The following is a 12,347-nucleotide window of genomic DNA, read 5'->3' on the forward strand; positions in this document are numbered from 1 at the left end:
GTCATTTTAGAATAGCTAAAGTCTTGTGTGCTGGAATATTATTTTTTACATATGCCTACCAGAGCGGTTTTTTGAAGTGCTACAACCGTTCAGGGGCCTGTGTGTTTTCCTTACATATACGGATTTGGCTAAATTCGTTTTTCTAGCACCAGCCACCGAATGAGGGAGAGCGCCATCTTTTAGCCAAATTGGTTTCTCAATATATATATATATATGTATGTCTTCAAACACCAAAAATGAGATAGCACCATTTCGCGCAGGAATTCCTCCAGCCGAAAGCCCACAAATGTTGCTAGATAGACTGACACCTCTTTCGGATGTCCTTCTGTATTTGCTGGCTAGTGGAAAGCAACGTGGACCCACCACTCTATAGCTCTGCCGTCATGAGTGTCCCTAGCACACTCGGCAGATGTCGCTTCTCTAGGCAGACAAGCAGTGGAATTCTGCGGAAGGTCAATGGTGCTTCCATTGGTTTTGCCACTAGGCGATCCATTGCAGCCCTAGAATGAAGCATAACCCGCTGAATGCATTCAGGGTGTTCTGCGGTGGGAAAGGTCAGAGGGGGTGATAGTTGGTGAGCGTGCACAGCACCTCAGAATGATACCACTGCCTAGCAGGGGGACCGGTGGAGACACTATTCTCAGCCAATGCCCCTCTGTCTGAACGAGTCTGCTTTGTGTCATCCCGGTAAGAGATCAGGCTAACAGGCTTCCAATGAAAAAAGCAGACATCACACTGAAGCATGGTGCACCGTGCATGTCCACAATCATCGGCTCCAAAGAGAAGACGTTCAGCAACAGGATTTAGTATGGCAAAAGACCACATCATCCTAATTCCCATGTACAGGAAAAAGCCCACACTTGAAGAAACATATCATATGGAGATGCCGGGGATCGAACCTGTGGCCTCATACTTCCAAAGCAGGTGCTCTACCACTGAGTTACATCCCCGCTGCCAGCAAGGACCTATGAAATCTACCAGATGCTGGCTGGCTGCTTGGGACTAACAGCGCCCAGAACTGATGGTAACTGTCGAATTGGAGTTTCCAAATGGCGGACTTCATTTTAGAGCCACCTGTTTCTGGTTGTCCATAGAAACATGCAGAAAAGCTGCCCCCCCCTGCAATCCCCCTGATCAACTAATGAAAAATATCAATATGTTCAAGGCTTTTGCTTTTAGAAGCCGGAGATAGGCCCCAGCAGCAGAGCTGGTAGGATATTCCAGCTCAAAACTAACAAGTTACAGAACCTGATCAACTTAGGTTGACAACAGAGGTACATCTGTGGCCACATCCAGTGAAAACAAATTATTTTTAAAGCTAGCCATCATATGCTACAAAGGTACAATGGTGGAGCTATCATTCGGAACCAAAACAATCGACTGAAAAGAAACGCAAGGCAATGCCAATCCTTTCACGATTCTGCACAGTTAAAACTGTGGTGTGATGGTACTCTCTGTGCATTTCTATTTGTAGTGATTGTGAAGGCATACAGGATGTTGACACTGGCAGGGACGCAAACCTCACTGATATATTACAGGCAGGTTTGCGATACGGGCACCAGCGTTTTCTCAGACAAATAGATATGAATGTCGATGATCCTATAATCATGGCCCGAGTTGCAGTGTGAAATACAAAATAACCGGGACAAAATCACACTGAAGTTTATGCAAATGGAGGTGCCGGGGATTGAACCCGGGACCTCATACATGCGAAGTATGCGCTCTACCACTGAGCTACATCCCCTTGGTGTGCGGTGAGTCTGTCCTGCAGACATCTTTTCCTGGGAGAATTCTTCCGGTCAAAGTATGCTGCCAACTGAAGCACTAGCAAAAGACCAGGGAAAACGGGAGCAAGACTGGAAAAGCACATGGTCACACTGAAGCAGTGTGCATTATGCTTCTCCATAAGAGATGACTTCCAGGGGAAGTATTCCACCAGAGGATTACCGTGCTCAAAGAGCCATCTAGTGGACAGAGACCATATGACAGTCAAAAAAAGGGAAACAATTGGAGATGCCAGGGATTGGACCCGGGGCCTCATACATGCAAAACAAGTGCTCTACCACTGAGCTACATCCCCTCGGTATGCAGTGTGTCTGTCCCGCAGACATAATTTTCAGGGAGAACTCTTCTGGTCAAAACATTCTGCCGAGTGAAGCACTAGCAAAAGAGCAGGGAAAACTGGAGCAAGAATGGAAAACCACATGGTCACACTGAAGCAGTGTGCATTTTGCTTCTCCATAAGAGATGACTTCCAGGGGAAGATTTCCACCAGAGGATTACTGTGCTCAAAGGGCCATCTAGTGGATAGAGATCATTTTACAGTCAAAAAGAGAAACAAGTGGAAATGCCCCAGGTCCTCATACATGCAAAGCATGCGCTCTACAACTGAGCTACATCCCCGCTGAGAGGACACTTCCTCATCACACCTAAAAGCTTCAGGAGGGAGTGGGCTAAGTAAGGAAAGGGGTTTGCAGTAGTGCATATGAAAAAACATGACAACTGCCAAATTACATCTTACTACTTACAATGACAAAGTTAAAGCGCCAGGTCGATCTCATCACGTTGGTGCCTGAGACATCACATAATGTGACACGGCCATCTCGGATAGATGCCCCAGATTTGAGAAGTGTAGTTATGGAGAAAAAATAAATAAATATATATATATATATATATATATATGTATGTCTTCAAACACCAAAAATGAGATAGCACCATTTCGCGCAGGAATTCCTCCAGCCGAAAGCCCACAAATGTTGCTAGATAGACTGACACCTCTTTCGGATGTCCTTCTGTATTTGCTGGCTAGTGGAAAGCAACGTGGACCCACCACTCTATAGCTCTGCCGTCATGAGTGTCCCTAGCACACTCGGCAGATGTCGCTTCTCTAGGCAGACAAGCAGTGGAATTCTGCGGAAGGTCAATGGTGCTTCCATTGGTTTTGCCACTAGGCGATCCATTGCAGCCCTAGAATGAAGCATAACCCGCTGAATGCATTCAGGGTGTTCTGCGGTGGGAAAGGTCAGAGGGGGTGATAGTTGGTGAGCGTGCACAGCACCTCAGAATGATACCACTGCCTAGCAGGGGGACCGGTGGAGACACTATTCTCAGCCAATGCCCCTCTGTCTGAACGAGTCTGCTTTGTGTCATCCCGGTAAGAGATCAGGCTAACAGGCTTCCAATGAAAAAAGCAGACATCACACTGAAGCATGGTGCACCGTGCATGTCCACAATCATCGGCTCCAAAGAGAAGACGTTCAGCAACAGGATTTAGTATGGCAAAAGACCACATCATCCTAATTCCCATGTACAGGAAAAAGCCCACACTTGAAGAAACATATCATATGGAGATGCCGGGGATCGAACCTGTGGCCTCATACTTCCAAAGCAGGTGCTCTACCACTGAGTTACATCCCCGCTGCCAGCAAGGACCTATGAAATCTACCAGATGCTGGCTGGCTGCTTGGGACTAACAGCGCCCAGAACTGATGGTAACTGTCGAATTGGAGTTTCCAAATGGCGGACTTCATTTTAGAGCCACCTGTTTCTGGTTGTCCATAGAAACATGCAGAAAAGCTGCCCCCCCCTGCAATCCCCCTGATCAACTAATGAAAAATATCAATATGTTCAAGGCTTTTGCTTTTAGAAGCCGGAGATAGGCCCCAGCAGCAGAGCTGGTAGGATATTCCAGCTCAAAACTAACAAGTTACAGAACCTGATCAACTTAGGTTGACAACAGAGGTACATCTGTGGCCACATCCAGTGAAAACAAATTATTTTTAAAGCTAGCCATCATATGCTACAAAGGTACAATGGTGGAGCTATACATTCGGAACCAAAACAATCGACTGAAAAGAAACGCAAGGCAATGCCAATCCTTTCACGATTCTGCACAGTTAAAACTGTGGTGTGATGGTACTCTCTGTGCATTTCTATTTGTAGTGATTGTGAAGGCATACAGGATGTTGACACTGGCAGGGACGCAAACCTCACTGATATATTACAGGCAGGTTTGCGATACGGGCACCAGCGTTTTCTCAGACAAATAGATATGAATGTCGATGATCCTATAATCATGGCCCGAGTTGCAGTGTGAAATACAAAATAACCGGGACAAAATCACACTGAAGTTTATGCAAATGGAGGTGCCGGGGATTGAACCCGGGACCTCATACATGCGAAGCATGCGCTCTACCACTGAGCTACATCCCCTTGGTGTGCGGTGAGTCTGTCCTGCAGACATCTTTTCCTGGGAGAATTCTTCCGGTCAAAGTATGCTGCCAACTGAAGCACTAGCAAAAGACCAGGGAAAACGGGAGCAAGACTGGAAAAGCACATGGTCACACTGAAGCAGTGTGCATTATGCTTCTCCATAAGAGATGACTTCCAGGGGAAGTATTCCACCAGAGGATTACCGTGCTCAAAGAGCCATCTAGTGGACAGAGACCATATGACAGTCAAAAAAAGGGAAACAATTGGAGATGCCAGGGATTGGACCCGGGGCCTCATACATGCAAAACAAGTGCTCTACCACTGAGCTACATCCCCTCGGTATGCAGTGTGTCTGTCCCGCAGACATAATTTTCAGGGAGAACTCTTCTGGTCAAAACATTCTGCCGAGTGAAGCACTAGCAAAAGAGCAGGGAAAACTGGAGCAAGAATGGAAAACCACATGGTCACACTGAAGCAGTGTGCATTTTGCTTCTCCATAAGAGATGACTTCCAGGGGAAGATTTCCACCAGAGGATTACTGTGCTCAAAGGGCCATCTAGTGGATAGAGATCATTTTACAGTCAAAAAGAGAAACAAGTGGAAATGCCCCGGGTCCTCATACATGCAAAGCATGCGCTCTACAACTGAGCTACATCCCCGCTGAGAGGACACTTCCTCATCACACCTAAAAGCTTCAGGAGGGAGTGGGCTAAGTAAGGAAAGGGGTTTGCAGTAGTGCATATGAAAAAACATGACAACTGCCAAATTACATCTTACTACTTACAATGACAAAGTTAAAGCGCCAGGTCGATCTCATCACGTTGGTGCCTGAGACATCACATAATGTGACACGCCCATCTCGGATAGATGCCCCAGATTTGAGAAGTGTAGTTATGGAGAAAAAATAAATAAATATATATATATATATATATATGTATGTCTTCAAACACCAAAAATGAGATAGCACCATTTCGCGCAGGAATTCCTCCAGCCGAAAGCCCACAAATGTTGCTAGATAGACTGACACCTCTTTCGGATGTCCTTCTGTATTTGCTGGCTAGTGGAAAGCAACGTGGACCCACCACTCTATAGCTCTGCCGTCATGAGTGTCCCTAGCACACTCGGCAGATGTCGCTTCTCTAGGCAGACAAGCAGTGGAATTCTGCGGAAGGTCAATGGTGCTTCCATTGGTTTTGCCACTAGGCGATCCATTGCAGCCCTAGAATGAAGCATAACCCGCTGAATGCATTCAGGGTGTTCTGCGGTGGGAAAGGTCAGAGGGGGTGATAGTTGGTGAGCGTGCACAGCACCTCAGAATGATACCACTGCCTAGCAGGGGGACCGGTGGAGACACTATTCTCAGCCAATGCCCCTCTGTCTGAACGAGTCTGCTTTGTGTCATCCCGGTAAGAGATCAGGCTAACAGGCTTCCAATGAAAAAAGCAGACACCACACTGAAGGATGGTGCACCGTGCATGTCCACAATCATCGGCTCCAAAGAGAAGACGTTCAGCAACAGGATTTAGTATGGCAAAAGACCACATCATCCTAATTCCCATGTACAGGAAAAAGCCCACACTTGAAGAAACATATCATATGGAGATGCCGGGGATCGAACCTGTGGCCTCATACTTCCAAAGCAGGTGCTCTACCACTGAGTTACATCCCCGCTGCCAGCAAGGACCTATGAAATCTACCAGATGCTGGCTGGCTGCTTGGGACTAACAGCGCCCAGAACTGATGGTTACTGTCGAATTGGAGTTTCCAAATGGCGGACTTCATTTTAGAGCCACCTGTTTCTGGTTGTCCATAGAAACATGCAGAAAAGCTGCCCCCCCCTGCAATCCCCCTGATCAACTAATGAAAAATATCAATATGTTCAAGGCTTTTGCTTTTAGAAGCCGGAGATAGGCCCCAGCAGCAGAGCTGGTAGGATATTCCAGCTCAAAACTAACAAGTTACAGAACCTGATCAACTTAGGTTGACAACAGAGGTACATCTGTGGCCACATCCAGTGAAAACAAATTATTTTTAAAGCTAGCCATCATATGCTACAAAGGTACAATGGTGGAGCTATACATTCGGAACCAAAACAATCGACTGAAAAGAAACGCAAGGCAATGCCAATCCTTTCACGATTCTGCACAGTTAAAACTGTGGTGTGATGGTACTCTCTGTGGATTTCTATTTGTAGTGATTGTGAAGGCATACAGGATGTTGACACTGGCAGGGACGCAAACCTCACTGATATATTACAGGCAGGTTTGCGATACGGGCACCAGCGTTTTCTCAGACAAATAGATATGAATGTCGATGATCCTATAATCATGGCCCGAGTTGCAGTGTGAAATACAAAATAACCGGGACAAAATCACACTGAAGTTTATGCAAATGGAGGTGCCGGGGATTGAACCCGGGACCTCATACATGCGAAGCATGCGCTCTACCACTGAGCTACATCCCCTTGGTGTGCCGTGAGTCTGTCCTGCAGACATCTTTTCCTGGGAGAATTCTTCCGGTCAAAGTATGCTGCCAACTGAAGCACTAGCAAAAGACCAGGGAAAACGGGAGCAAGACTGGAAAAGCACATGGTCACACTGAAGCAGTGTGCATTATGCTTCTCCATAAGAGATGACTTCCAGGGGAAGTATTCCACCAGAGGATTACCGTGCTCAAAGAGCCATCTAGTGGACAGAGACCATATGACAGTCAAAAAAAGGGAAACAATTGGAGATGCCAGGGATTGGACCCGGGGCCTCATACATGCAAAACAAGTGCTCTACCACTGAGCTACATCCCCTCGGTATGCAGTGTGTCTGTCCTGCAGACATAATTTTCAGGGAGAACTCTTCTGGTCAAAACATTCTGCCGAGTGAAGCACTAGCAAAAGAGCAGGGAAAACTAGAGCAAGAATGGAAAACCACATGGTCACACTGAAGCAGTGTGCATTTTGCTTCTCCAGAAGAGATGACTTCCAGGGGAAGATTTCCACCACAGGATTACTGTGCTCAAAGGGCCATCTAGTGGATAGAGATCATTTGACAGTCAAAAAGAGAAACAAGTGGAAATGCCCCGGGTCCTCATACATGCAAAGCATGCGCTCTACAACTGAGCTACATCCCCGCTGAGAGGACACTTCCTCATCACACCTAAAAGCTTCAGGAGGGAGTGGGCTAAGTAAGGAAAGGGGTTTGCAGTAGTGCATATGAAAAAACATGACAACTGCCAAATTACATCTTACTACTTACAATGACAAAGTTAAAGCGCCAGGTCGATCTCATCACGTTGGTGCCTGAGACATCACATAATGTGACACGGCCATCTCGGATAGATGCCCCAGATTTGAGAAGTGTAGTTATGGAGAAAAAATAAATAAATATATATATATATATATATATATATATATGTATGTCTTCAAACACCAAAAATGAGATAGCACCATTTCGCGCAGGAATTCCTCCAGCCGAAAGCCCACAAATGTTGCTAGATAGACTGACACCTCTTTCGGATGTCCTTCTGTATTTGCTGGCTAGTGGAAAGCAACGTGGACCCACCACTCTATAGCTCTGCCGTCATGAGTGTCCCTAGCACACTCGGCAGATGTCGCTTCTCTAGGCAGACAAGCAGTGGAATTCTGCGGAAGGTCAATGGTGCTTCCATTGGTTTTGCCACTAGGCGATCCATTGCAGCCCTAGAATGAAGCATAACCCGCTGAATGCATTCAGGGTGTTCTGCGGTGGGAAAGGTCAGAGGGGGTGATAGTTGGTGAGCGTGCACAGCACCTCAGAATGATACCACTGCCTAGCAGGGGGACCGGTGGAGACACTATTCTCAGCCAATGCCCCTCTGTCTGAACGAGTCTGCTTTGTGTCATCCCGGTAAGAGATCAGGCTAACAGGCTTCCAATGAAAAAAGCAGACACCACACTGAAGGATGGTGCACCGTGCATGTCCACAATCATCGGCTCCAAAGAGAAGACGTTCAGCAACAGGATTTAGTATGGCAAAAGACCACATCATCCTAATTCCCATGTACAGGAAAAAGCCCACACTTGAAGAAACATATCATATGGAGATGCCGGGGATCGAACCTGTGGCCTCATACTTCCAAAGCAGGTGCTCTACCACTGAGTTACATCCCCGCTGCCAGCAAGGACCTATGAAATCTACCAGATGCTGGCTGGCTGCTTGGGACTAACAGCGCCCAGAACTGATGGTTACTGTCGAATTGGAGTTTCCAAATGGCGGACTTCATTTTAGAGCCACCTGTTTCTGGTTGTCCATAGAAACATGCAGAAAAGCTGCCCCCCCCTGCAATCCCCCTGATCAACTAATGAAAAATATCAATATGTTCAAGGCTTTTGCTTTTAGAAGCCGGAGATAGGCCCCAGCAGCAGAGCTGGTAGGATATTCCAGCTCAAAACTAACAAGTTACAGAACCTGATCAACTTAGGTTGACAACAGAGGTACATCTGTGGCCACATCCAGTGAAAACAAATTATTTTTAAAGCTAGCCATCATATGCTACAAAGGTACAATGGTGGAGCTATACATTCGGAACCAAAACAATCGACTGAAAAGAAACGCAAGGCAATGCCAATCCTTTCACGATTCTGCACAGTTAAAACTGTGGTGTGATGGTACTCTCTGTGGATTTCTATTTGTAGTGATTGTGAAGGCATACAGGATGTTGACACTGGCAGGGACGCAAACCTCACTGATATATTACAGGCAGGTTTGCGATACGGGCACCAGCGTTTTCTCAGACAAATAGATATGAATGTCGATGATCCTATAATCATGGCCCGAGTTGCAGTGTGAAATACAAAATAACCGGGACAAAATCACACTGAAGTTTATGCAAATGGAGGTGCCGGGGATTGAACCCGGGACCTCATACATGCGAAGCATGCGCTCTACCACTGAGCTACATCCCCTTGGTGTGCCGTGAGTCTGTCCTGCAGACATCTTTTCCTGGGAGAATTCTTCCGGTCAAAGTATGCTGCCAACTGAAGCACTAGCAAAAGACCAGGGAAAACGGGAGCAAGACTGGAAAAGCACATGGTCACACTGAAGCAGTGTGCATTATGCTTCTCCATAAGAGATGACTTCCAGGGGAAGTATTCCACCAGAGGATTACCGTGCTCAAAGAGCCATCTAGTGGACAGAGACCATATGACAGTCAAAAAAAGGGAAACAATTGGAGATGCCAGGGATTGGACCCGGGGCCTCATACATGCAAAACAAGTGCTCTACCACTGAGCTACATCCCCTCGGTATGCAGTGTGTCTGTCCTGCAGACATAATTTTCAGGGAGAACTCTTCTGGTCAAAACATTCTGCCGAGTGAAGCACTAGCAAAAGAGCAGGGAAAACTGGAGCAAGAATGGAAAACCACATGGTCACACTGAAGCAGTGTGCATTTTGCTTCTCCATAAGAGATGACTTCCAGGGGAAGATTTCCACCAGAGGATTACTGTGCTCAAAGGGCCATCTAGTGGATAGAGATCATTTTACAGTCAAAAAGAGAAACAAGTGGAAATGCCCCAGGTCCTCATACATGCAAAGCATGCGCTCTACAACTGAGCTACATCCCCGCTGAGAGGACACTTCCTCATCACACCTAAAAGCTTCAGGAGGGAGTGGGCTAAGTAAGGAAAGGGGTTTGCAGTAGTGCATATGAAAAAACATGACAACTGCCAAATTACATCTTACTACTTACAATGACAAAGTTAAAGCGCCAGGTCGATCTCATCACGTTGGTGCCTGAGACATCACATAATGTGACACGGCCATCTCGGATAGATGCCCCAGATTTGAGAAGTGTAGTTATGGAGAAAAAATAAATAAATATATATATATATATATATATATATGTATGTCTTCAAACACCAAAAATGAGATAGCACCATTTCGCGCAGGAATTCCTCCAGCCGAAAGCCCACAAATGTTGCTAGATAGACTGACACCTCTTTCGGATGTCCTTCTGTATTTGCTGGCTAGTGGAAAGCAACGTGGACCCACCACTCTATAGCTCTGCCGTCATGAGTGTCCCTAGCACACTCGGCAGATGTCGCTTCTCTAGGCAGACAAGCAGTGGAATTCTGCGGAAGGTCAATGGTGCTTCCATTGGTTTTGCCACTAGGCGATCCATTGCAGCCCTAGAATGAAGCATAACCCGCTGAATGCATTCAGGGTGTTCTGCGGTGGGAAAGGTCAGAGGGGGTGATAGTTGGTGAGCGTGCACAGCACCTCAGAATGATACCACTGCCTAGCAGGGGGACCGGTGGAGACACTATTCTCAGCCAATGCCCCTCTGTCTGAACGAGTCTGCTTTGTGTCATCCCGGTAAGAGATCAGGCTAACAGGCTTCCAATGAAAAAAGCAGACATCACACTGAAGCATGGTGCACCGTGCATGTCCACAATCATCGGCTCCAAAGAGAAGACGTTCAGCAACAGGATTTAGTATGGCAAAAGACCACATCATCCTAATTCCCATGTACAGGAAAAAGCCCACACTTGAAGAAACATATCATATGGAGATGCCGGGGATCGAACCTGTGGCCTCATACTTCCAAAGCAGGTGCTCTACCACTGAGTTACATCCCCGCTGCCAGCAAGGACCTATGAAATCTACCAGATGCTGGCTGGCTGCTTGGGACTAACAGCGCCCAGAACTGATGGTAACTGTCGAATTGGAGTTTCCAAATGGCGGACTTCATTTTAGAGCCACCTGTTTCTGGTTGTCCATAGAAACATGCAGAAAAGCTGCCCCCCCCTGCAATCCCCCTGATCAACTAATGAAAAATATCAATATGTTCAAGGCTTTTGCTTTTAGAAGCCGGAGATAGGCCCCAGCAGCAGAGCTGGTAGGATATTCCAGCTCAAAACTAACAAGTTACAGAACCTGATCAACTTAGGTTGACAACAGAGGTACATCTGTGGCCACATCCAGTGAAAACAAATTATTTTTAAAGCTAGCCATCATATGCTACAAAGGTACAATGGTGGAGCTATACATTCGGAACCAAAACAATCGACTGAAAAGAAACGCAAGGCAATGCCAATCCTTTCACGATTCTGCACAGTTAAAACTGTGGTGTGATGGTACTCTCTGTGCATTTCTATTTGTAGTGATTGTGAAGGCATACAGGATGTTGACACTGGCAGGGACGCAAACCTCACTGATATATTACAGGCAGGTTTGCGATACGGGCACCAGCGTTTTCTCAGACAAATAGATATGAATGTCGATGATCCTATAATCATGGCCCGAGTTGCAGTGTGAAATACAAAATAACCGGGACAAAATCACACTGAAGTTTATGCAAATGGAGGTGCCGGGGATTGAACCCGGGACCTCATACATGCGAAGCATGCGCTCTACCACTGAGCTACATCCCCTTGGTGTGCGGTGAGTCTGTCCTGCAGACATCTTTTCCTGGGAGAATTCTTCCGGTCAAAGTATGCTGCCAACTGAAGCACTAGCAAAAGACCAGGGAAAACGGGAGCAAGACTGGAAAAGCACATGGTCACACTGAAGCAGTGTGCATTATGCTTCTCCATAAGAGATGACTTCCAGGGGAAGTATTCCACCAGAGGATTACCGTGCTCAAAGAGCCATCTAGTGGACAGAGACCATATGACAGTCAAAAAAAGGGAAACAATTGGAGATGCCAGGGATTGGACCCGGGGCCTCATACATGCAAAACAAGTGCTCTACCACTGAGCTACATCCCCTCGGTATGCAGTGTGTCTGTCCCGCAGACATAATTTTCAGGGAGAACTCTTCTGGTCAAAACATTCTGCCGAGTGAAGCACTAGCAAAAGAGCAGGGAAAACTGGAGCAAGAATGGAAAACCACATGGTCACACTGAAGCAGTGTGCATTTTGCTTCTCCAGAAGAGATGACTTCCAGGGGAAGATTTCCACCACAGGATTACTGTGCTCAAAGGGCCATCTAGTGGATAGAGATCATTTGACAGTCAAAAAGAGAAACAAGTGGAAATGCCCCGGGTCCTCATACATGCAAAGCATGCGCTCTACAACTGAGCTACATCCCCGCTGAGAGGACACTTCCTCATCACACCTAAAAGCTTCAGGAGGGAGTGGGCTAAGTAAGGAAAGGGGTTTGC

General features: G+C 46.7%; 5 non-coding genes across 5 annotated transcripts; all 5 read right to left on the reverse strand.

Moving 5' to 3' along the window:
• Positions 1-1,672: 1,672 nt before the first annotated feature.
• Positions 1,673-1,744, reverse strand: TRNAA-CGC (transfer RNA alanine (anticodon CGC)). The gene has a single exon. It is a non-coding gene; the product is annotated as a tRNA-Ala (tRNA).
• Positions 1,745-4,140: 2,396 nt separating this feature from the next.
• On the reverse strand, positions 4,141-4,212 carry TRNAA-CGC (transfer RNA alanine (anticodon CGC)). The gene has a single exon. It is a non-coding gene; the product is annotated as a tRNA-Ala (tRNA).
• Positions 4,213-6,604: 2,392 nt separating this feature from the next.
• TRNAA-CGC (transfer RNA alanine (anticodon CGC)) lies at positions 6,605-6,676 on the reverse strand. Its single transcript has one exon. It is a non-coding gene; the product is annotated as a tRNA-Ala (tRNA).
• Positions 6,677-9,076: 2,400 nt separating this feature from the next.
• On the reverse strand, positions 9,077-9,148 carry TRNAA-CGC (transfer RNA alanine (anticodon CGC)). Its single transcript has one exon. It is a non-coding gene; the product is annotated as a tRNA-Ala (tRNA).
• Positions 9,149-11,544: 2,396 nt separating this feature from the next.
• Positions 11,545-11,616, reverse strand: TRNAA-CGC (transfer RNA alanine (anticodon CGC)). Its single transcript has one exon. It is a non-coding gene; the product is annotated as a tRNA-Ala (tRNA).
• Positions 11,617-12,347: the final 731 nt, after the last annotated feature.

This window comes from Ambystoma mexicanum, chromosome 12, assembly GCF_040938575.1.
Source record: "Ambystoma mexicanum isolate Mex_15411 chromosome 12, UKY_AmexF1_1, whole genome shotgun sequence".
NCBI classification, from domain to species: Eukaryota; Metazoa; Chordata; class Amphibia; order Caudata; family Ambystomatidae; genus Ambystoma; species Ambystoma mexicanum.